Genomic DNA, 27733 nt, shown 5'->3' on the forward strand with positions numbered 1-27733 from the left:
ACCTTCTCCATTGATCTAATCACAGCCTGTCTCACAAGTTAAACGCTCCACTAAAGTGGATTTTGACAATGCTATTCATTTTAGTATTACATTGAAAATGTTTTTATTACCTTGTTAAATGAGTGACTCGCAAAAAAGATTCGAGCTTGCGTGGTTTTGTGATTTTATACTGGCATATTTTCTCTTTTAATACCTATAATTGCATTCAAAAGTGAGAATAACCGCCTTTTACTGACTTAGACAAAGATAACTTAATTTAGTCTTACAGACTGCCCAACTGGCTCTGATGACGAAACTATTCTTAAAAACCGATTGATCATTGTTGGCCTTGAATGAATTAGACTGAAACCTCTTGCAAAGACATTTCTCTGTCTTGACATATGGGCGTATCAGGGTGAAAAATTATGGCTTTGTGATGGGAAAATGATTGGTATGTTTGGGGTAAAGCAATGATTTTGGAATAAACAGACCTTCATCATTCTCTGACACCTTGTGAGGACGCTATGTTATTCGGGGTATCACATGGGGAGTGATTTGTCAGAATGTCTGGAGTATTGAAGTAACACCAGTGGCCCAGTGGTCGCAGGCGCAGCTAATCACTGTGCATAGTTGCATCCCCTGGGCACGTCAGAAACCTACGTTTGTGGGTTCGAATCCCGATTTGTCTCGATTATGATTCTAGGTTTATCAGCTGCATATCAGTGCTCGTGGGTTTCACAAGAAGTAAAAGTTTGTCTTGCTTCACATCCTCCCACAGAAAGTAGACACACGGTGATATCCATGGATCACTGTTAAAAGCAGCGTTAAACGGAACTCACTCACGTCCATCCAACAACTCATCGCTCTGTTACAAACTCACACGAACTTCTACCTGTCACTCACTCTCTCACTCAATCGGCTCTTCTTACAAACTGTCAATGGACATCCCGTTTCATTAGTCGAAGAAAACTAGCGTCATTTCCCAATCAATATTGGCCTTATTGGTGACAGTCAATCAGACGCGCAGCATCATGATGGCACAGTACTTGTGTTGGCTACTATAGTAGATGGGCATGATTTATAAACCTCCCCGGCAGATTGTAAGAATACACACAGGTTTTCATAATGCTAATCACTCAATACGGACAGGCCCTAATGGGAGTGCGGAAGCGCGATAAACACAGTCCCTTTTCCACATTACGCCCAAAGGATTTTCCATTGAGCTTCTCGTGTTCATGAAAAGGCTTTTAGACCTGAATGTGAGTATACGTTTCTTTGGTTCAGAGACAATGCTGTTTGGGATTAATGCATTGTGTTTCGTGAATATGGAAGTCTTGAAGGATAATAGGTTCTTGTACGAATCCTGGTTATGGGCTCCTGAGGGACTGTCTGAGTGTGCCCATATGGCAAATCTAAACGTATGTTACCGCTTAATGAAAAGTAATCAGATAGTTGTGGTTAAAGGCTAAAAGCAAATTAATTATTTTTTTTTTCAGTATGTATTTATTTAACCTTAAGGAAAGGTGTGAATGGATTGCATGAATTACCCCCACGTCCCATCTCAACCTCACCAACCTCAACTCCCAATGCAATATGCGCGGAAACTGAAACAATATGAACACAATTGATTTTACTAAATATTATCATACCATGACAAAGTTGGCATCGGGAGGTACAACTCCTGTCATTGTAACATTTCTGAGTTCGACGTCTAACGAGAAACAACTTTATATAGAATATGAACATTAGAAAACAAATTTCTCGATCTTGGTTTGCATTTCTTCAGCTCTGTTCTCCACAGTGCACCTCGATAGCATCCGTCCAGACTGCAGCATTAACCTAACCACAGTCTATTATTTAAAATGCTTCAGGACAGCCTCTGCTACAAACAGTACACATACCAAGTGTCCTCTATATTCAGTAAATCTGACCGTTGGTTGGCTGGTTGGTTGTTTAACGCCGCAGCAATATTTCAACTATACGGCGGCGGTCTTTAAATAATCAGTCTGGACCAGACAATCCACTGATCAACAGCATGAATATCGATCTACACAATTGGGATACAGTGACATGTGTCAACCAAGTCAGCGACCCTGACCACCCGATCCCGTTAGTTGCCTCATACGATAATCATGGGTAACTGAAGATCAATTCTAACCCGGATCTTCACGGGTAGAATCTGCACCAGACAATCCAGTGATCGACAGCATGAGCATCAGTCTACGCAATTAGGATACGATGAACTGTGTCAGCGAGCCTGACCACCCGATACCGTAAGTCACCTTTAACGACAGGTATGGGTTACTGAAGACCAATTCTAACCCGGATGTTCACGCGTTTTCATCTGACGGCTTTCCACAGTGAACACCGGCATCAGCCTCTCACATTACAACTGACCAGTGAACCTTGATTTGTTCTCAACCTTTAGCAAATATACCCAGGGAGGTATTTCAATCTTTTTTGACCTCACTGTGCCTATGAATGAGAATATCATTTTGCGCAATTACGGATTTGATTTTCATATCCGTCACGACAGCAACATTCAAGATACTTGTTTGAAGTTCCGACTGATAAATGGTTGATTGAACTTTTGCATATATAAGTCAATCAATGTTTTCTGCAATGTCACAAGCATCAATTATTCCAGTGAGCTAAATGACCTCGAAGTTCCACTTCCTGTAATGCATGCTGGGAGTGCCGGAATGTTTACCAGACAAGTTGGTCTATTGTCATCACTCAGACTTCAATATGTTCCTCACGCTTCTAACTAACTCCTCAAACTAAATCCCACTTATACGTATCCTATGGTGTATTAATATTTACAGGGTTATCGTTCGTGGAAATGGGTCAAAGTTCAACTAATTATTACCAAGGTTGTCCCAAGTCTACCCTAGACTCGCGAAACTACAACCCCATCAATACGGCTCCTGTTAAAACCGGACGAACATTTCTGACCAACATGCATTTTAGTCTGACAGTGAGTCCGGTTAATACATATTCTCCTGTAAAATATGTACAAAGGCTCGTCCAACTGTTTTGATATTGGGAGACATTCTCAAGACTCGACGCATTGGTTTACATTGGCTGACTAATGCCGAATCTGAAATCGATGCATTTATTGCTCACGATTATAGCATTAATCTTCATAGTTTTCTCTACATGGTGATGTTCAAATGATAATGAGAGACTGCTGTCATAAAAGTACAGGAAGAAATCTCAACCCCACTGGGATCTGAGAGATTTATTACATAATTCTTATGATTGGGTTTGATATCGAGTAGAAGATACTGATGGAGTTTACTTGTCGGTCGTGTATATATCGTTTCTTGGCTATCATAATTTCAAACATCTATTTATATACATCGATTGGCATTTCAGACAAAACTACTTCGTAATCAGCTAGATTTTATAAAACAAATGTTAACTTAATTGCATTTGCCTCCTTGAAACGAACACGAAAGAGTTATTTATTGTTTCAAATGTGATAACAGATTAATATTTTCCTGTATTCAGGTGGTATATTATGTGACTACCATTCTCACAACCTTGTCTGTTTGCAGAACGAGGTGACCTGGTTTCAATACTGCTGGCATCCCTGTACCTCAAGGGTGCTGGGGTTTGCAGTAGAGACTAATGCTGTTGTGGGTTGTAAAATTAAGGTGTAACGATGCCGGAAGGCTGTGATCAGATAGGTATTCCCGAGATACGTTTTCTAGCCCGATACAGTAGTTTTATTCTTTCCATTTTGCAGGAGGATAACAACTGTTTATAATTTTCGGACAGTAAAGATGGGATATTGTAGGGAAGAAGCATATGGGCGTGGGAGCCGTGTACAGACTCTGTTGGCTGTTTATAGCCAAGCAGTAGATACTAGAGAACCTGCATAAACGAAAACAGTTTTTATTATTATTCACACGTTTCTCCATCAATATAAAGTATAATGGAAATCTATGTATTGTATGGGAGCTTACAATAAATACTGTATGGCCATATCGCTACACCACATGGAAACCTACTGTCAATAAAATATTAGTTATTTCTGTAAATACTTGTACAACGGGCAAAATATACACAAAAATGAACGTCAGGTGGTTAATATGATTTATATAATGACTGATTATAGATAACTGATATTTACTAACAAACCTATTGAAAAGAAGAAGAAAAAAATAACAATTAATGACCATTCATAAAATTTAAGCTGACTCGTAAGCAAAACGACATGGAACATTAATGTGCGTATTGAATATGGGCTGTGAATGACACGCAATCAAACTATACATTTTGCCCGAGGAGATATGGTTCAATGATAACAGACTTGGAGTTAACAACATCACTCACCTTCGGTTGTAATACATGTTGTGCCAATTCGCGCATTTTGTCCTTGGTCACCTGGCCACTCTGATTGTTGTATTTTTTTAACAAAAAGCCATTACCGGTACATGTGTAAATGTTTAGCAACAATTAAACAAATATAGGTGTATACTTTCTTTTCCCCGTCTGTTTACCTTTTGTTGATTATACAAATGAATGTAGAATATAATGTACAATTGTGGCATGACTTTCAGATGAGATATGTCATAGTGACAGCTCGAAATACTTACTTCGTCAGGGCCCCGTTTCACAAAGCTATCGTAGCGCTACGACTATCGTAAGTCTATGTTACAGTATAGGAAGTACGACAGTCGTTGCGCTACGATAGCTTTCTGGAACGGGGCCCTGATAGACAATTCTGTTTCTGTGCTAGTATGTAATATGGCAGTGTGATATTCCACCATTTCTTACCACTGACAGTAAAATAATGTAAATCCCGAACACATGAAGTATGTTTTAGCACATTTAATTGACAGTTTGAAGGACCATTTGCTCGCAAAACCGCAGTTCATGAAAACTTACTTAATGCGATGTTTGTGGAATACTCGAGCACATGAAGCATGACTTCGGCAAGGTTTTAGCAAGTTTTTTAAATCAATATTTGGAACTACATCTAACATATATCATACACTAAGCTTGACTATAACTGTTATCCCATTTATATTCGACCCTAATAGTACATAAATATATTTGACTTTTGCTGATATTCATACAAAATACCATATATAAATTTCGCATGTCTGCCTGCATCGGGAGTGAACTGTGCGTGTAGAATAAAGTTTGGCAGAAATACCCCAAAAGTGGTGAAAACGCCAAAACGCGTAGGAACATGGCGCCGAAACACACCAACACGAAATGAAGGTGCAACATATATATTGATGGACTTTGAATACGACTGAAATTTCATCTGCCTGTCATCAATATTGTACAGAAGGTGGAAAGTGAAAACAGTGACTTTCATAAGCTTAACGTAACAAGAACAACGTCCAGCCTCACATGGACAACATCAAGGTACTGCCATGGTCCTCAAGGTCTCCAGGCCCCGATTTCTCGAAACAAACTTAAGATTTTACTCAAATTTCAAAATTCAAACTGAGTTTGACAATTTGAAACAGCTGAATTTTTAAACTCAACTGCATTTTTAAAAAGCCCAAACAGCTTAAGTAATCAATCCACCAAACTCAAATTGTTTAGTTTTTTTGCGTTTAATATCAATTTCAATTCATTCTGCTAAATTCATTTTCTCTATTTGAGTAAAAATTCGAACTTAAGTCAAAACTCAGACTTAAGTTTGTTTCGAGAAATCGGGGTCAGATCTAAACCACATCGGCCATTTATGGGATGCTTTGGTCAACGTTGGCGGTCACGTCAACAACAGCCACAGAGCACCCAAACGTTGGCACATTCACTGGAGGAATAGTGGGTGAACATTCCCCAGGCCACAGTTCGTGATCTGATTGGTTCAATGGAGCGACGATACCAGGCAGTTTTGAGACCATACAAGATATTGAGAACAGATAGATTCACTTTGACATATGATCTGAAAAATCAATTTTGCGCTTTTTTGTGCAGGTATATCTGATCTGAAATTGGTTATGACGGGACTATCGCTAACCGTGAGGTGGAGCAGTAAAGAAACAATGATGAGGCACCAATGGATACATAATCCCCATAAAGGTCATACTATATAAAATTCTCAAACTATACAATTGACGGGAAATATATATGTTGAATTACGTAGTTCTAAGGGTCAAATTAATTGGATGTCAAAGGTCAAGTGGAATCGTTTATACTGAAAACTGACAGTTTTGTACCAAGCTTCTGTTAAAACACCACTCAATTCAAACAGGATTTTAAATGAACATTCTGACACAATCATTACACTTGAAGGCGTAAGAAGACGTAAAAATATTGATTTAGAATCAATATCTCATGAAAAGATGTCAAAATCTCATTTTAAAAGAAATATTTAAACTATTCGTCATTTCCAAGCGGTGAGCGTGAGGGTTTTGCGTTGGATCGATTGCCATATTTCACGAATGTAAAAATGTTTGACATCACTAATACAGTATGTCATGTCAGAGTTGTGTCTTCAAACGCCCCTTTGACAATCACCTTGTGATTGTTACTTATTCCAGAGTCCTGGCGCTGTCATTGACAATTTGTATGAAAGATGACGGCACGGGTAAAAGCATTTCGAAAAAATGACATCCCTTTTCAACTGAAGGCGCAGTTATGTGTCACTTCAATCACAAATGGAACTGTCCCCGGAAGATAATAACCATAGACGACGACTCTCTCAGTTCATTATCTCATAACCAGTTTGTGTAAAAACACGACGTTAGCTATAGAAGGAGGTCTCTGTGAAATACTGATCTGAAGTTGGGGAATGGCGTTTTCATAATAGCTTTATTTTTTACCTTGGAGAACAAACTTGAAGTCGTTCAGGCGTTTCATGTCAAAGTTTCTTTTCCGTAATTAAACCGAAATATTCACTGTCAGAATCAGGGGATTGCCACGATGGTTTAAATTCGTCTAAATTTTTAATCTAAAATCTGGTTACGAGAGAATGATCTATATTGTTGTTTCAGTTTAAAAGGACGCGTGGATATTAAACATTTCTCACTGAGACTAAAGCATTACACAGGTGACCTCAAAAGTAAGTTTCTCCATAGAGAGGCAAGGTGTGCGTCCTTAATGGCTGGGATGACGGAATTTCAGCCTCACCTTCACTCATTTGTAAAGGAACTGAAAATAGATATAAAGGGTTCTTCAAATAGAACATCGTTGTCGCTGCAACTCCCAATTGTGATACTCGCCCGGGTGACGTCGTTCGGATGACGTCATACAATTATCAGATACAATGTGTCAGATAGATTTAACTTCTGAAGACAGTTGACATATGACCGTAGAATTTCCCATTTGATCATATAGGGAGTAGAGAGGGAATGAGGTCAGAGAATGTGGGTAACCCTGTCATGCTAACACCCCCACCCCCCAAGCCTCTCCTATCTCCTTCACTGGTTCTAATGGGTTGGCGGGATAAGACAATGTGGGTCATCTCGTTGTTTTACTTCCCTATAACGTTATAATTACTCCCAGATACATCTCGGAAAAGTTCCTTCCTTCTTGGCTTTCAATAAATATAATCATTAAAAATTGGTTTGCTGTGAAGAGTGCACACGGGAGGGTAAGGATCTCATGGGACACCCAGCTTACATATACCTGATTTTTATCTGCCAAAAAGCCACTTCCCACCGACAAATCAGGCCGATTCAGTCAGTGTTCGAATTCATTTCGAAGTTAACGATTATTTTCCAATATTATTTATGACATACATGTATATCATGCAACGTAGCCCCGAATACCATCGGACGGTCCCTGTTACTAGTGCGATCTACCAAGGTCAAGGACAGTATCGTACATAAACCATGACCTCAACTCATCATTGTGTTCATGTTATAACATCTCATGGCTCTCATTGAAGTCTCCAGTGTAAATGTAGCTCAGAACCGTTTTAAACATATACTCACAACAAATGTTACCACGTCTCTGTGATCACTGTGTTTTTTACTGGTAACGTGTGGATTAAATACCCAATCTTGATATAACATATCTGGCTGTTGACCCAATGTATCAGCCCTATCGTGTACAGTGTTTACGTAGCTCTTTTGCAACTTAACATGTATTGTCTTCTTTGGCTATATCGCAATTGTTTAGCAGAATGAACACTGCCATTGGGAATACCGTCAAATACCATACTTGTGATAATAGTTGAAAATAGGTTTCTGAACATATCTGCTTGTGGAATGCTTGTGAGAGAGGCGATGTAAATGTCAGACCTGATATCTGAGCGAACGCTCACCTAATCTCCTGGGTATGATACACACGAGGTTGATCTCTGTTTTAAGCATTCTAGGATTGTTATTGTTTGATAATGTTTGATGCTATCTGTACAAATGGTTCCACTATATGTTCTAATGTTCCTGGTAATGCTGGAATAATTACATCATGTATACACGCCTCATGACCACGGAGAGCGCTCCCTGTCGATACGGCGTCAGTGCAACCCCTATACTAGGTTAAATTATTGTAATGCCCGCAATATCACGCAATCTCACTCACTCAGTCTACAAGCACAATCATTGTGTAGATAATTGCAAAAAAACTTCTAATTTGATAGCACAGACTCTCTGGAGTGTACATGCTTTGCTGGTGAGAGACAAATGTCTGCTTTATTCAGGAAGTGAAATGCGATATATATAGTATGCCCCAAAAGATGGTCTGGTTTTATACAGCGGGAGTCCGTTGAAGGAAACTCGGCTTAATTGTTGCCTTTTCTGTCCAAATCCGTGGAGTAATATCGCTGTACACAAGAGTTCGACACGGTAACTGTCTTCTTGGGACTTAATGTCGAGCGTGTAATTGATGACTCAGACAGCAATTTAGTAGCCGAAGATAAATTTGTCTACAGAGTATGAAGAAAGTGTACACTTAAGCTCAATATACCATGAGCTGGTGGTCAGGCCTGATAAGAGTACTCTCCCTTGACACATGGGATAAAGTAACGTCGTTGTCATGGCGATGACGAGAAATGCCATTAGGGTAGAACTCGATGTTCACCTTGCGTGCAATGGATTAATGAGATCCGACTGAGGAATAAGCATATCAGAATTCCCATCTTCTGCTTCTACTAGTTCCAGTGTTCCAGATTCTGATAGTCGCAATTCGTTTACAATGACAAACGATAGTTATTTCTCGTGACAGATGTAATGGCCATGAGTGTCTTGTAGGCAAAAAGTGCGGAGACAGATGGATAAGTAAAACGAAATGTTCCTGATTAATCCTAGTGATATGGATACACATTTTACGCCGTGTCGTCGACATGTCCCTAAATGGGTTCTTGATTTATGGAACAATGGCGTTTGACCACTGATGCATGCAACATGTTGCTGTCATGGCCAAAGTGTATCAGTTAATGTTGTCAGCGCATATGCTTCATAATACGAGACAGAGAGAATTGGCAACAATTGATTATTTTTAGTCAAGTAAATACTTCTAGCGTTCAATTCTTGCAGATGCATGGTTGTATTTCTGTCACTTAATTAGAAAACGAGGTCTCACCTTAAATATACTAGGGGGACTTTGAAGTGTATTCTGGAAGGTCGAATCGACGAAACTGATGACTGGGAGCAAGCATCTCTAATATACACGACTGATGGGAATGGCTTAGTAATAATAATAACAGTCAAATAAAGTAATATTTCCTTACGTGTATTACAGCTGTTAATATTCCAACCTTAAAGAAACCCACTTGTCAACACATCGGGTTCGTGTCAACTGTTCAGACTGATTCCAGCATCTATCAACCATGTCTGTATAGGATATTGTGAATGCCACGCTCAATCCCTCTGTATAAATATACTCCTCGGATTAATCCCATATCGCCCGGCTGTAATCAGCGTTGCAGAATGCAAGTAAAATCCCTACACAAGGCATGTAATGGAAAGGTACACATGCAGACTTGCTCCAGACTTTGAAGGTCTTGAAGTTCAGCGCTTAACATGGATAGGGAAAGGTAGGGTTAAATCTCAGCCATGTAGCATCAGTTGTCTGGCTGTGAATTGTAAGCACCTTACAAATTTGCTCCAAATTTGAACCAACGTGCTGCACGCAGTGATGAAATGAAATAAGTCTGCAGGAATACAAATGAGATGACCCGACTTGATCATGCCCAGCCATGCTTTATAAGCTTCTTTTTTGTGACAGTGTGCAACACAATAACATGGTTAATAATTTCCAACTGGTCATCAATACAAACGTATTGCTTAATTCTCTCATCAACATTATCAGGGCAGAAAACAATGCCATCAATCAATCAGTTGTTTAGGTTGATTAATTTATATGATTGTCCTTTCAGCCCAGCTGTCTGTGATATATCTAATCCCGTAGCTCTCCGTCCTTCTGTCGTCTCTCTGCCCAAACATCTAGCATCAATCTCTTGATCTATCGCCCAGCTAGTTTGTATTCCCTCTCATCTTTACAACAATATCAGTGTTGTCCACTCCTCGTTCTCTCCTCATAATCTCACTCTTTACTTTTTCATTTTTCTACTTGAGTATATTTCCACCTTTCTATAGCCATCATGTATCTGTCTACCGCTCTATTTATCGAAGTAACGAAATGGTTCAGACATCTGTTGATCAAAGTCTGGGGTTTGATTGCACAGATGGTAACAGTGGCTTTAAACAGTCTCTGCTGACCCGGCTTTGATAGAAGGAATCATACTGACTGCTGTAACCTGTTTTGAGAAGAAGGTCAGTCACAACGTGATCCCCAACCCATATACAATACTTGCAAAGCACGAGTCAAATTCTTCATAAGCAGTCCTAGCTTAGAAGCAGCATCCACGACGGCTGCACCTCCTCCCTGCAACATGTAACAAGCGACATCTCTATAGAACTAATCATAACCTGTCTCGCCAACAAAGCGCTCCCCCAAACTAGTGAACTGTATTGCCGTATTACTTCAGTTGACTTTCGAAACAGAAGCATGTTACAGCTTGATTTCGTGATTATACACTGGCATTTCGTTATCTCATTTCCACCATTTAGCTTCTATACCGTGAAAACATAGTAGCAACAGATGTCTAAATGTTATTAGAAACTGAAATTGGATTTCTAAATTTGATAATGTTTGAATATGCGTGTAATCCTTTATTTGCAGATATACATCTGTCTCATCCCAAATCCACTTGGATGAGATTAAAAGCCAAATCGTCAAAGTGGCTAAAGAACTCATACGGCCTATATTTAGGTTGAGCTTCTAAGAGTCCATCGGCGTTCAACTGACGAAATCACAAACAGATGTGTCACCAGACCTCAATGCAGAAAAGTGTCGTATTTGTGTAACAGATCTGATTTTAATGAGACGCTGACATAGACACTCGTTTTCTTTGTAAACCAAATACCTTTAGGCTGACCACTACAAAAATACTGTTGCACAACAAATCACCCACTCATCTGAGTATTGTGATCAAACGACAACAGCGTTTTTAATCCTCATTTCAATACTTTTTTATCACAATGCTATATTGTTTAGAAGCCACGTTAACAGACATTGCTGACAGCGGCATGTGCCTTCCCCACACTGTTCGTAAGAAAATGATCTAATTAGGCCACGATTGATATGGGGATTCCGTTTTATATTACTGAATCAGATTCATTTCTGGTATAGTACACATCTTCAGAGAAAATGGAAAACCCAGAACCAATATATTCCTTTCAGATATTAGTCATACATAATCATAATATTATATTTATCTTAACGAAGTCTGGCATCTTTAAACATGAATCCTTAAACAAAGCCTTTTGATACCTATGATTTAATTCAAATATGAGAATATCCGTCTTTCCCTGACTGAGAAAAGGATAACTTAATTTAGTCTTTCTGAGCCTGGATCATTGGTTTGCCATGAATGAATTAGACTGAACCTTCTTGCAAGACATTCTCTCTGTGTTGACATATGGGTGTATCAGAGTGAGAAATTATGGCTTTGTAATGGGAAAAGTATTGGTGTGTTTAGGCTAAGCAATAATGTTGGAATAAACAGCCATCCATCATTCTCTGACACCTTGTGAGGAGGCTATGCTATTTAGGGTATCACATAGAGAATGATTTGTCAGAAAGTCTGGAGTCTGACACATTGTGAGGTGACGTTATAATCCAGGGTATTACTTACAAGGGAATTTGTAAAAACGACTGGAGTACTGACGGAGCACATGTGGTCCAGTCGTCTCAGGCGCCGCTAATCACTGTGCATAGCTGCGGCCCTTGGGCACATCAGAAGCCTGCGGTCGTGGGTTCGAATCCAGGATTGTCCCAGGATTGTGATTTTAGGTGTTTTCTGACCATACCCGTTCACAAAAATAAGTCTAAGTCTTGCATCACTGTCTTCCACGGAAAGTTGACACACCGCGATAAACATAAAATCCTGTTAAAAGCAGCGTTAACGGTACTTACTCACATCCAACAACTCACTGCTCGCTCACGAGTGTCACTGACACTCACTAGAACACCCTCCACTCTCACTCACGCGGCTTTTCTTAGATATTGTCAATGACATCCCTTTTCATTAGTCGAGGAAAACTGGCGTCATTTTTCAATCGATATTGACCTTTTTCGTGACAGTCAATAAGACGTGCAGCCTCATAATGGCACAATGCTTGTGTCGCCTTCTATAGTAGGTAGGCATGATTTATAAACCTCCCCTGCAGATTGTACACACACAGGTTTTCATAAAGCTAATGGGAGCACGGAAACGCCAGAAAGACGGTCCATCTTTCACATTATTACGCTCAAAGGATTTTCCCTTGAGCTTCTCGTGTTCATGAAAAGGCTTTTAAACCTGTATGTGAATATACGTTTCTTTGGTCCAGGGACAATGCTGTTTGGGATTAGTGCGACGTGTTTCATGAAATATGGAAGTCTTGTAGGAACCCTGATAATGAGTGTGTCCATATAGCAGTATGTGGACGATTAATGGAAAGTAATCAGATAGTTGTGGTTGAAGGTTAAAAGCAAAATAGAAAGTTTTTTTTTTTTAGCATTTATGTATTTCATTTCAGCAAGAGGAAAGGTGTGAATGGATCACATAAATAACACACACTCTCCCTCTCCACTTCATGCCCATCCGAGCATGAGCTTCGATCTACGTAATTGGAATACGATGAAATGAGTCAACCAAGTCAATGTTCCTGACCATCCGATACGGTGAATATTGCAATGTTTGTACAAAGTTGGGATGGGATTGTAAAGCTCAGTGTGTTTGTTAGAGAATGCCGTTCTGTGGCTGTAACATTTCTGAGAAAGAAACAAACTTATATAGAATATGAACATTTTAAAGGAATATTCTCAATCGTGGCTTGCATTTGTCCAACTCTGTTATACACAGTACACCTCAACGGGTCCGTCCACAATGCAGAATTGACCTGATCCTTTTGAACCCACTGTGCCTTGAATAAGAATAATATTTTGCGGAATTACCGATGTGATTTTCATTTCCGTCACAACAGCAATATTGAGGATACTTCTTTGAAGTTCCTATTGATTAATAGTTGATTGAATTTTTGCATCCATCAATATTTTCTAACGATTATTCAGTTGAGCTAAATGACCTTGAGGCTCCAATGGGAGTGCTGGAACAGACGAATGTTTAGCAGATACACTGGAGTACCTTCATCACTCAGACATCAATATGTTCCTCACACTTCTGGAAACCTGATCACACGTATACTTATCCCATGATGTTTTAATGTTAATAATGTGTCCGTTGCCGAGAGAGGTGTAATGCACTATTTATCATTTATTACACAAGACGCGGAAACTAGAATCCCATTAATACGGCCTCTGCTAAAACCGGACAAACATTTCGGTCCGACATGAGATGAAACTGAGCCCAGTTCATACGGATTCTCCCTTAAAATATGCACAAAGGTTTACCCAGCTGTATTGATGTCGTGAGACTCTCCACACAATGAAGCATTGATGTGTTTTCGACTTATGTCGAATCCCAAATCGATACTTTTTATTGATCACGATTTCTAACATTAATTTTCATAGGTTTCACTGCATGGTAATGTTGAAATGTTAAAGACAGGCTGCTTGCTTCGAATTGCAAAAGATTTCACATTCCCACTGGGATCTTGGATATTTATTGCATACTTATCATTATTAGGGTGGATACCGAGTAGAAGATACTGATGGCATTTACTTGTCAGTTGTATATATGCCATTTCACTGGAATCATAATTTCAAACACCCATTTATATACAATGATTCGCATTTCCAGCAAAACAACTTTCGTAAACAGCTGGAGGCCAAATGAACATTTAAAAACAAATGTGACCTTATCTTTATTTGTCTCTTCAAAACGAACATACACAAGCTATTTATAACTTCAAACATGAAAACAGATTAAGATTAATTTTCTGATTTCAGTAGACTTAATTTGCTTATTTTTGCTCCGAGTTCGGCTCAACGTTTTCTGTCTGCAGAACGAGGTGACCTGGTTTCAAAACTGCTGACATCCATGTTCCTCAAGGTGTGCTGGGGTTTGCCGTTAATACTTTGACAGTAGTACAGTTAGGCTGGAGGTCGAAATGAAAAGGATAATACATGTACATTAGAGGTGTAACTGGTTGAGTTGAGTTGAGTTGAGTTGGGCTTTACGTCACATTGGCATTATTCCAGCCATATAGTGACGAGAACAAGTCTGCATTAATAAACATTGTAAGTACAGAGTCAAAATGAATTTTATTTCAAAAACATATATTCATTACATTGTCATTTAAAGACACAAAAGGCATAGCACTTAATTTAAAGGCAGGCAATTTGTTAGTGACATTACACAGTTACAATTTATGATACAGATCAACTTCCCTCAGGTAGTTCACTATCAGACGAGCGCTCACGCGGGAGAATAGATCTTTCAGATTTGTTGCATTATAGTGTGAGTCCCTTGCAAACGATAAGTCCACACAGTCAAGCAGAATATGCTTGATGGTGAAATCTTCATCGCAAGAGATACAAATGGGGGGTCCATCCCATTCCGTTTTCAGCAGATAGTCATGTGTAAACCGACTGTGGCCAATACGACATCGTCGTAAAATTACCTCATCACGTCTTGATTGACAACCCAGTAGGTATAACCAATTGTTGGCTTCAGTTCATACAGTTTATTTCTTCCTAATTGAGTGTTCCACCTCTTTTGCATGAGGTCCCGAGTATAGCTTTTGATAGTGGGTTTGAAGTCACTGTACGGGATCAGCAGTGCAGATAAGGGCTTGTCAAGCGCTGCTTTAGCTGCAGCATCGGCTTTTAGTGTTACCTGCTATCCCGGATACCCGGCAACCAGCAGAGTACGATGTCACAATGGCCAGTAGAAAGGTCCCTGTTAAGGTCTAAAATGTCCAGAATGATTGGGTGACTTGAAGTAACGTTTTGAAGTGCTTGAAGGCAAGATAATGAATCTGTGAAAACGATGAAGTTTTTGGAATGATTCTGCTGTTTAATGTAGGTCAAAGCTGAGAAGATAGCTTTGGCCTCGGCAGTGAAAATTGAACTGTTGTGGGGAATCCTAGAGGAGACAGTCTTGGATCCAATGACTGTAGCACTGGCAACTTGGCCCTCATCCTTGGATCCGTCTGTGAAAATGGATACTTGGAACGTAACTGGTTGTATTCCTGCTGGAACACCAAAGGATTTGTTTCGGACTTTTTTGAGTTTAGTGAGGGTAAGGTCGACCTGTGGTTTCACCATATGCCAGGGTGGCGAAGACAGAAGCCGGTAAGGTGCTATGGCATTGAGATTAATTTTAGCTGCAGATATGTGTGGTTGAATTCTGATTCCAAGTGGTGGAACCAGGCTTGGCAGTTTAGGAAACATGTTTTCATAGAGAGGGTTGAAAACACAATTGGATGCTGGACTGGACTGATTTGAACGTAATTTAGTGATATACTGCAGTGAAAGTTTAATGCGGCGTTGTTCAAGGGAAGGTTCCTTAGCCTCTGCATATAGACTGTCTACCGGAGAGGTCCTTAAAGCTCCCAGGCAGAGCCTCAGGCCTTGGTGGTGGATAGAATCTATTTTTTCTAAATTGCTTTTGCAGGCTCCACCATAAACGTAGTCTAGTTTAGAGCGAACCCAAGATCTGTACAAGTGAAGGAGTAGTCCGATCCCCTCCCCACTCTGTATTTGAAACGACTCTTAGTAAGTCCAGAGCCTTCAAGCACTTGGTTTTCAGATATTTTATGTGTGGTAAGAATGTCAGGTGACGGTCGAATATGAGTCCCAGGAATTTCCACTACCTGGATGGGAATGCCATCTAAAGATAGGTCTGGATCCTTGTGTGGTTTGTATTTACGACAAAAGTGAATACAATTTGTTTTGGATTTTGAAAACTTAAAGCCATTTTCATTGGCCCAGTTTTGGATTTTGTTAAGACAGAGTTGTAGCTGCCTTTCTATTGCGTGCATGTTCTTACCACGACATGAAATGTTGAAATCGTCCACGAAAAGGGATCCATCAACACAACTGTTCAAGACGTTAGTGAGGCTGTTAATTTTAATGCTAAAAAGGGTGACAGACAGGATGCTGCCTTGAGGGACGCCCTGATCTTGGTGGAAATAATCAGACAATGTGGAACCTACCCGTACTTGAAATTGTCTGTTGTTTAAAAACTGAGATATGAACTGAGGTAATCTGCCCCTGAATCCAAATTCATGTAAATCTTTTAAGATACCATGTTTCCACGTTGTATCGTATGCTTTTTCTAAATCGAAAAAGATACATACTGTATGCTGTTTGTTGACAATGGAATTTTTTATAAAAGATTCCAGACGCACCAGATGGTCAATGGCACTTCGGTTCTTTCAGAAACCACATTGGAGGTCACTAAGGAGGTTATTAGTCTCCAAGTACCAGATTAATCGATGGTTGACCATGCGCTCCATGGTTTTACAAACACAGCTAGTTAGTGATATAGGACGGTAGTTTGAGGGATCAGTATGATCCCGGCCAGGTGTTGGTATGGGGATGATAATGGCATTGTGCCACGGAGGAGGAAAGTTGCCGGTTGTCCAAATGTCATCAAATATATTGAGTAGTGTTTCCAAACTTGAATCAGGGAAGGAGCTGATAATGAATATCATCAGCTCCTGCCTCAGTGTCGTGATCCTGACCCGGGGCAGTACGTAATTCATGGAGAGAGAACGTTTCATTGTAATCCTCACCATTATCAGAGTTAAAATTGACTGGTTTCTTTTCTTGTTGCGTTTGGTATTTCTGGAACTTGGGGTTATAATTTGTGGACGAGGAGTGGTTTGCCAAGTTTCGCCAAATTTATTTGTTAAAAGAGAGTCACCACCTTTGAGATGGCGAACACCAGATTTGGATCCTTTGCCCTTAATCTTTTGAATCATGTTCCACATCTTGGACATGGGTGTGCGGGAGTTGATTTTGGACACATATATCCATCATGACCGGCGTTTAGTTTGTTTTAATGTACGTCTTGCCCTGGCATTTGTCATTTTAACGGCATTCAGGTAATGCACTGTAGGATGTTGTCGGAAGTATTTTTCCGCCTTCTTCCTATTTTTCCTAGCTTGTTTGCAGTTTGTATCAAACCATGGTTTGCGTATGTGCGGGTTTGCTGAGGACTTAGGAATGGTTTCGTCTCCAGTAGTATTTAAGATATCAGAAAATAGTTCCATGGGATCAGGAACATTCCTGAAGTTGTCCGGTATAGGTTTTTCAGAGCAGAGAGTTTGGAATAATGGCCAATTGGCCTTAGTAAAATTCCATCTTGCTGAAGGTGGTTCATCCGCGGGATTGATAGGAGTAAGAATAGTTGGGAAGTGGTCACTTCCACAAAGGTCATTGTGGACCGACCATTGAAACTCGTTTAAGAGATTAGAATCGGTAAGTGACAGATCAAGTGCAGAGTATGTTCCAGTGGCAGGATGGAGATAAGTGTTTGATCCATCGTTGAAGATGCATAGATCATTATTGGAGAGAAAATCTTCAAGGACCTTTCCCTTATTATTTGTATCAGTACTCCCCCATATAGGGTTATGGCCGTTCAAGTCGCCCATGATTATGCAGGGCTTTGGGAGTTGATCATACAAGTTCTGAAGATCTGATAGGTGGACAGTTGAGGAGGGCAGAAGCCACCGCCTTCTGTGTATTGGTCTGCAAGGCTAATTTGTTTTGGCAGAATATCAGTTCACATTTTGAACATGGCCAAAAGTGTTTTGTAATACCAAATTTTGTATAAACATTCCATGCACAGGGCAAGGCGTGACCAGCCGATTGGTAGAGTCGGGCCTATTCTACCATCCGTCTAGGCAAAGTTAGGGTCGAAGTGGTGTGTTGGATTATTGAACACTATTGCCGGTTCCGTCATCCTCAACCACCAGACTCCCTTCCTCTGCAGACACAGGGACGCAACCCACGGCAAACGGGTTGCCCAATTTGGTCGGCTCTTACAACCAGCAATGGAGTGCTGTGGACTTTTCGACCCCGGGTCCACACGGGGGCGAAGATCCATTGGCGTTACCCAGCACCCACCACGAGGAGGCTGCTCTTCAAGGGTGCCTGAGGTGTAACAACACGGTGAGGCAGTGATACGATACGTATCCCGATTATATGTGTGCGATACAATTCGCATCCCGATACAATACGTCTGTTTCATAAGTGAGTGAGTGAGTTTAGTTTTACGCCACTTTTAGCAATATTTCAGCAATATCACGGCGGGGGACACCAGAAATCGGCTTCACACATTGTACCCGTGTAGGGAATCGAAGAAGGGTCTTCGGTGTGACGAGTGAACGCTTTAACCACTGGGCTACCCCACCGCCCCTGTTTTATAAGTTCATATTCTCTCTTTGTAGAAGAATCACAACCCTGAATGATCTGGTTATAAAATTCAGACAGCAAAGAAGGGATGTTGTAGGGGAGACAGATATAAGCATGGGGGCACTTTGCAGATTCTATTAATAGCCAAGGAGGAAATACTAGAGAATCTGCATAAACTGGTTCTGGAACGTTTTCAGTTATTATTCTATTATTTTTACATCAATATAACGTTTAATGCCCTGAATGGCATTTATTGTGATGCAGGAGTTGTAAATCTATGTATTGTATAGGGAGCCTCGTATCACGATAAATACTGTATTGCCATATCGCTACACCACTGGCATACCTACTCTCTTTAAAATATCATTTATTTCTGTAACTAATTGTAGGTCTATCAGAATATAAACAAAAATGAACGTCAAGTGGTTAATGTCATTCATATACTGACTGATTTGAAGTGTTATATTACTGATATTTGTTGAAAAGAAAAAGGACGAAAACAAATGATTGCTCTTTCATAAAATTTAAGCTGACCGGTGCGCAAAACGACACAGAACATCAATGTGCTTACTGATTATAAGGCTGTCAATGACGAGCAATAACCCAAACTATCCCAATATACCTTCAGCTGGCGGTGATATGGTTCAGTAATGATAGAATTGGAGTTAATCAACCTCACTCACTCACTTTCGGCTGTAGCAAATGCTGTGCCAATTCGCGCATCCTGTCCGCTGTCACTTGGTCTTTATCGATGTATATTACGGTGTAAATGAAGTACACACTTGGAAGTTGGAAATAAACAAAATTATCATTCACATGATGCATGAAATAAGACTTGTGATAGCCATATCAGATACGTCACCATGGACTAATCAGTTCTTATTAATGTAAATTTAGAGACTATCAAACAAACCTGGATGTATACTCTTTTTATCCGTCAGATCATGCTGGCCAGATGAACCAGTTCTTTCAGAAATATTTCTTAATTTCCTGTAGTTAGTATTTCATTATTTGTTGCGGACCTATAGTAAGTTTTATTCATGAGACATTGAATATTTCAGCAATGAAGACCTTGAAAATGACATACAACAGGCGGAGTCCAAATAGCCAGGTATATTTATAAGTGTATCGGTTCCGACTTGTTTTACACTAGAGTGATGTCTGGCCGATGGGTTTTAATTTGACTGGAGACATGAAGCTGATATAATTATGATAGATATATATCGCCACCGCATATTTGCCAACGCCAGTGAGGATATATAACACGTCAATCGTGATAAGAGCTGCTTGAGACATGGGTGATATGAATATGGCGTCTCGTGTTTGATTATAGAATATAACGTCTAAATGTAGCATGACTTTCAGATGGGATATGTCAATGTGACAGCGCGGAATGCTTACCTTGTTTGATAGACAATACTGTTCCTGTGCTTGCATACACGGTGTGTCAGTGCAGTATTGACTATTTCTTTCCTCTGACAGTAAAATACTCTTCGACCCCCGTTGTGGACCCGGGGGTATATTTGATCCACCAACCCGTTTGCCGTGGGTTGCGCCCCTGTGTCGGTGGAGGACGGGATTCTGGTGGTTGAGGGCACTGGTACCAGGAACAGTGTTCCTTTGCCCAACACACAACTTCGGCCCTGACTTCACCTAGACGGGTGGTTGAATGGGCCCGGTTCAACCAATCGGCTGGTCATGCCAAGCCCTGTGTGTGTATATTGTGATGCAAAAAATTTAGAAACTGTGTAAAATTTATCATATGTCTTGGCTGTATGATTATATATTTGAATTGCAAATGAGTCACTTCAATTCTGTAATTTGCCTAGAGTCTTATGCGCAGAAGGTGGTGGCTCATGGGCCAATCTGGTGGAAAAATTATTTTTTTAGTTTTTCCGCTTGAGTATATCATCCGAGTATCCTTGGTGCTGCAAGTCGGAGACCCGCTTGTTTTTAGCATTGTTCTTGTGATACTCCGTGGTGGGTGGGGAGCTCGATGATGATGGATGAACCCCACCCCAAAAAAAAAACACTCTTGAAAATGATACTGCGGACAACCCAGACTGCCCAAACAAATTGATTACGTCACTGTTGTCATTGAAAAATGATCATGCCATTGAAGGACCTTTTTGCTGTGTCAACGAGGCCAGTAGAAACTGCACTGAAAGAAATTGATTGATAACAGGCCAAACGTTTTGACCAGAAGGGTGTTATTGGTCACCAAAAAAGAAAGAAAACAAGGTTGAAATATAAACCATTTTGTTGAGGGTCTATTGTCTTTTCACCCACATTTCAGCATGAATGCGCGTGTCACGGCTACATAGTTCATAACAAATCTTTGGTTTATCTTCATACTGGTTAGTATTTTCATTTATAAACAAGCCTACTTTCAACAAAATGTAAAATATTTTAATTATTTACCGATGTCGGCCATCTTGAATTAAAATGGCCACCATTTTTAATTCAAGATGGCCGCCATATCACAATCAAGAAGGTCAGCTTCTATTGACTCTACTGTCATGAGGTCGTGAATCTCAAGGTTTATGGTTTCAATAATTTTTGTTATATTTCATTAACTTGCTCTTTACATTGCCTCATTTCAATAAGAAACATTCACTGACATCAATCTTTTGCAATATTTGAATGAGTTTTGGATCAAAACTCTGTGTGAAGGAAATGGAGCGAGATGCAAAAACTGTTTGCCTTTCTTGACATCAGTTTGCTTCTGGTTAATCCTGTCTATCAAATACAATGTTGTACCTGACTGATGCTGTTGGCAATCTCATAATACACTGAATATTTTTTGACAGTATCATTCCACATGTGATCGCCAAGCTCCATTAATTATGACATATGTATACGTATCCATTTTCTGTCAGTTACACTTTATTTCGAGGTGTGAGTAGACAGAATATGATACTGATTGCTGTGAATAATGCGGGCCGAAGTTATAAATATCTGAGGGACACACGATTTCACTGCAGCTAATAGAAACATTCTTTTTTAACATTTTGAGTAAAATTACCGTCTCGTTGATACCAACAGTGATCGTTATGACATAAAAAAGAAAACAAACACAGGTGCACATTATGGATCAGTAAAATCTTTATTAGAACGGTAACGGTAACTGCCAGTTGTCTTGTGGTCTGAGTTGGCCGCGATTATTACCCCAACAGAAGTCATCAGAACATACATACCAGCAATTGAAGATATAGAGAGATGAAATAATAAAACAGCAATGCAAAATCTATACAAGTGAGCAAGCACAACTAATGTCCTTGAGACAGAAATTCACACATACTCGTACTTATTTATATTTTATTATGTTTTACAGATTAAAGATAATATGCAGCAGAGAGGGTTCGGGTGTCATCATCAGCTCAGGGCCCTTGCCCCCTCTACACGCAGCCCAGACAGCGAATGATATTTGTATAGCGCCAATATCCAGCTTAGCTCAGCAATGCGCGTTGTTTTTCCCTCGATCATAGGATGTCAATCTCAACGGCACATCATAATTTTCAACCTCAACTCCCTGAGGACCATACAACTCTTGCAGCCATTTAGGCGCACAAAGTTAATGTGGCTTTCTCATCCTTACGAGAAACCCATTCACAGCTGGGTGGACTGGGACACATAGTCACAGTACGTTGTCAAAGTTTAGTGCATGTTGCTGTACCCGCAACTTGGTGTTTGCACGTATTCATGCGGCCACCATCTGGTCTTATACCAACAGATTCGTGGGTTCTTTTAAGTGTACAGGGTTGTGTACTGTACACTAGAGGTTGTGACAACACTGACAGAGTCTGTACACAAAGTTGACTCCAGGTGGGCTCGATCCCGGCACCTTAAGCTCGCTGGATCACTAGCCTTGCGTCTTAGATCGCTCGCCCATTGCAACCAACTGTTTATAGATATAAGTTGTTACTCTGACTTCATGAATAGATTGGTTGCATGTTTGCTGTGATCAATCAGTGCCACCAAGACATCTGTGTCATCCGCTTCATCTGTGTCATCCACTTCATCCGTGCTTTCGGGCATCATGATAGCTTGCGTTGCAACAACAACAGCAGCATCACCCTCTCCACCAGCATGGTCAACAGGTATTCCTTCTAATGTTCTGAGAGCAGGTAGATTAAAGCCTGCTTATTCTGCTTGTTTGACAGGAAACCTGCTTTATATTGAGGGACTTGAGTTGTGTTCTTCACTAATATGTCTGGTGAAGGTATCTTTTTAACTTTTCTCGTCATCTGCTCAGGCTCCTTGGTGGTCACATTTTCATGTGTCAAACACAACACAACATGGACGATTCTGTGTTGTTCTGTGCATGACACTATCAACATAGATCTTGCATATTTCAGAAATGGTACCAATCCTTGGCCATGGTATATGCTGGAGAAGTGCACATCCAACGACTACGCCTGGTGTTGTGTGTGCTTCTTCTTTGTGGTACCGGTAATGTGTAAGCAGATATCTGGCCAGGGCAGACTTGGGCATTTTCTCATGGATCCATCATCATGGAAGAAAGCTGGTGACACTGTTGCAAGTTCAAATGAGAAGACATCTGGAGATGGAGGACCACTCACAAGAGTTATTGATAGTAATCGCTGACACAGCTCCATTGATGACATCCTCGGCTGTGTCCCGTCTGATAGGCGGACACACTTCTTCATGGTGGCAAATCAAATGTGACTACTTGTGATGCCTTCTTCAACACACTTCCAAATGTCACCCCTGTCATATTTGTGCAGAGAGCAGTTATTTGGTTCATGCTGAATCCTTGTGGGTGCTGTTGATTAAGTCTCCTTGAATTTTGCCTGCTCTGATTAGACATTGCTCTATGACTATGTCTCTCCTTAAGTGTCACTCCACAATTGCTTTGGGTTTCTTCTGATTGTAAACAGACCAGCTTCCATAATTACTTTCAGACAATCACAGACAAAAACAATCCTGAAGATACAATGTGCAGAGTTTGGCATAGTTGTTGTGTCCAGATGCTGCAAACAGGGGAAACATGCCTCCTGTTGGTTGCTTTCAGATGTAACTGCCAGTTCCGTGTGCGCTCTGCACTTATAAACATCCTTACAATGGAAACAAAGTCCATGAACATCAGCCACAGCTTACTTGTCCTTGATGGTGATTTCTTCTGATCCTTCAGTTCAAGCAGTTGCACATAAGCTGTTTGAGATTTTCATGGGCTGTATTATCAACTTGTGCTTCATGATTCATTTCTGTCAAGGTCACAACACTTGGTATCCCCTCTACTTCTGCAATAGTGATCCTTGATCCAAAATACTAAGGAGGCGGCGTTTAAAATGCTTCAGACTATAGGGTGAGATCCCAGTAAGCAGATCAGCATACAGATCCAACAGCTACTGTAGATTGTACAGCTTTCCATTCTGCATACTTTCTGGCAGCAGCTCACACCAGGAACTGAAGGCTGTGTTCTTAATCTTTCTTGCTGAATCCTCAGAGTTTGTCCTTGCTGTCCTTTCATGCTCATGCAAAAAACACTCCATGCAATGTCTGTGGTATGTTGCCTCAACTGCACCAATGTTACCAGCAACAACAATGTCAGCTGGAACATCAACTGCCTTATCATCAGATCTTCTCTCACAGAAGTTGAGAACGGTCTCTTGCCGAATACTTTTTTCCCTCTGCTGAAAATATTGATATTGCTGATTGCTGAATTTCTATTTGGATGTTATTGAAGGTCTTCCAAATCACTCCCATTTTCACAAATAAGGCAGTGAGTTCAGTAGTTGTTAAAGTACTGTTTCCTGATCTCAATACAGATGGCTTGGTATTTTCATTGATATCTATTTTGTGAGCTTTCAGTATGGTCGATTATGCTGAGTATGACTTTCTGCATTTTTCATGGACAAAGTTATTTTTTTTTTATTAAAGAGTTGATTGTAAAGAATCATTACAAAGAGTTAATACTTTGAGTAGAGTGTTCAAACCCTTGCCTCTTAGTTTCACTTCTCCTGAACCATTGTGACAAATGACACGTCATGTTGGAGATCGAAACATATCTGTAAAGAAAATAACAAAATCAATTAATCTTATGATTAAACATAGGCATATTTGGTCATGACAATACATATTCTGTGGCCAATTATTATTTAGAAAATATATATAAACCTGTTTCACATCTTATATATTTCACTTACTGAGATACATAGTACACTTGATATTTTCCCAAAACATCTGCATGGAGTAAAAATAAATTCAAATAAGCATATTTTGACATGGTTAAATTACAAACAGCTTTCTGTTTTAATAATCAATAAATAGAATGCATATTATGTACATTCACTTAAAGAACAGTGGAAATGAAATGATATTTCATCTAAACTTCAAACATTAAACTTTACTGGTTGTTTAACATGCAAGTTTGTTGCACATGTTTGGTAGTTTTGCAACATTATCTCAAACTATCTGCATTGATATACTGGGTTTCAATGGAGAATATAAACTCTTTCACTTGAAATATCTATTGAAATATCACCTAATAAGTAAAATATTCCTGAATTATATAGTTCCATAAAAGATAACACTATCAAAAATATTTTTGCAGGTGATATTCTAAGTAAAACAGTACATTTACATCTGATGGGTTTTGACATACACATATCTATAATTTGTTGTCAACAAAATATTTTCTGCAGTGTTTGACCTTGACCTCGGCATCAATACAGGCTTTTTATTAACTGGAAAAATAATTACTTTTGGGGACTAATGTTAATTAATTAGGCAATAATAATTTATGTACAATAACAATAAGTGCTATGCACCTTGTAGTGAGGTTATAATTCAATATAAACAACTAATTATGAAAAGTAAACATAGATGGCTGCAGTCTTTTTATAGTAACACCATGAAAAAAGATCTTGAAGTCTTTGATTTGACTCCAATGTGTGTAAAAACTAGCCCAGAATTAACTTGCCAGTATATGGCTGTTATTTGTGCTGCATGTAACTTTGTAACTAAGTTAAAATCATACTTGCAGAATATAAACATTGATTGTTTGGCACTGTCATCATGTTTCTGCTTAGTGATTGCAAAGTCACCTTCTTCTATTTTTATTTAATATATGTCCATGCTTAACATGTGGATATTGCATCTGAGAGTTATTTATATGCATTTGGTAAATGTCTGTGTTCAATTTTACTCATACATACCCAGATTTGGTCCACTTTGACAGGAGCTTGGCAGTTGACAGCTGTTTGTTTACATAGCAACGGTGCTATCTTCTTACAACTGTTTTTGTGTAGTTTGCTGAAAACAAAGCATTGGGACCTTTTTTTGGACACCCCCAAAAACATATTTCCCCACTCTTGATTTTTCTTGGGTTTTGTGTACATGATAAATAGACACCAGTGAACAGTATTCTGCAATAACTGGCCTGTTATCACAAATGTCTAGGTTATTTTATTTTGACGTCGATTTCTACTGGCCTACTAAGGGTATCCAAGGAATATTGCCGGCGATGTAAAGAGCATTAAAAGATTGCGTTCTGGTGCGCTGTTGATTAAGTGCAGCAAAAGACAACAGTCAACCAACTTGTTGAACACCGATACTTTTGTTGCCATTCCGGTTACCATCACGTCCCATAAAACACTGAACACGAGCAAGGGAATCGTGCGAGACCGCGATCGCTTGCTTGTAGACATGTCTGAACTACATATCGTTTCTGAGAAGAGAGATCAGGGTGTACTATATGTCAAACGTTTTTCAACCTGTAAAAACAAGACAACAATTAAAATTAATACCTCTCTGTTTTCCTTCTCTTCACCTACTGCTCCAAAATCACTTACGGCTGGGTACTGTACTATCAGTGAGGACACGTACATTCCAAATCCACTTCGGTGTTTCAAATGCCAAAAGTTCGGCCATGGCGTAAATACTTGCACATTGTCTGTTGTGTGTGCTCACTGCAGTGAACAGAAGATTGTGACAGTAATGTAAAAAAAAATGCACTAACTGCAAAGGGGAACACCTATCATTATCTAAAGACTGTCCTGTTTCGAAAGAGCAAATGGCCATCAATAGAATAAAATTCACCCAAAATATTAGTTTTGCAGACGCAAAGAAACTGGTCGAAAGCTCAGAACAAACACAAAGCTATGCTTCCATTGCCAGAACGTCAGCAGCAACATCTACAGTCACCAAATCATCTGCAAGTGGTCAGATTAACTTAACATGGGTGAAAACAGATTCTCCTCAACTTATCGTACCTGCCATATCTACTCAAACAGCAGAGCCACTTCCTAGTACATCCCGAATCCAATCAGAGACATCCTCTGATCATGAACCATCCGCTCAACAGTAAGGTCACAACAAATTGCTAAAACCAAAGGTTAAAAGCCAGATTCCTTGAAAAAGCTAAGTGGCAGAACCCCTAAAGGGTCATAAAATAATATTCAATTGTTCAACAAATATGGATCTCTTGAGGATATGGACGTGTCCGAAAACGTCCGTTCTAGGGCACACAGCTTGTCGCTCACCAATAAAGTGCGGGGTAGATCCCCATGAAATCCCCCTAAAAATAGGTTATCAGAATAATATCATACAGTGGAATTGCAGAGGACTAAGGTATAAATTTCAATGAATTCCAGCTTTTAGTCAAGGATTTAACACCATCAGCGTTCTGTCTGCAGGAGACCTATTTAAAACAGACCGATGTTTTTGTCCTGCGTTCTTTCAATGCGTATCTTTGTCTTTTACCTCTGGGTGATAGGGCCACGGGAGGATCTTCCATCGTAGTCAAACATAACGTTATCCATAGCCCAGTTTCACTAAATACTAATCAGCAGGCTGTTGCAGTGCGAATTACTTTACATGTTGCGTTTACATTATGTTCTGTATATATCTCTCCGTCTTCAACGTTTCACAAAACCGATCTTCAAGCTCTATTTGACCAGCTGCCGAAACCCTGGAGAGATGGGAGATTTCAATGGCCACA

The 27733-nt window shown here is 39.8% G+C and overlaps 1 long non-coding RNA gene across 1 annotated transcript; it reads right to left on the reverse strand.

The window, feature by feature from the left end:
• Positions 1–24727: 24727 nt before the first annotated feature.
• LOC124288835 lies at positions 24728–26214 on the reverse strand. The gene is made up of 2 exons (XR_006901534.1): positions 25950–26214; positions 24728–24800 (listed from the first exon to the last, which is right to left on the reverse strand). It is a non-coding gene; the product is annotated as an uncharacterized LOC124288835 (long non-coding RNA).
• Positions 26215–27733: the final 1519 nt, after the last annotated feature.

Source organism: Haliotis rubra, unplaced genomic scaffold (assembly GCF_003918875.1).
Source record: "Haliotis rubra isolate DU_JTF1 unplaced genomic scaffold, ASM391887v1 Scf426, whole genome shotgun sequence".
NCBI classification, from domain to species: Eukaryota; Metazoa; Mollusca; class Gastropoda; order Lepetellida; family Haliotidae; genus Haliotis; species Haliotis rubra.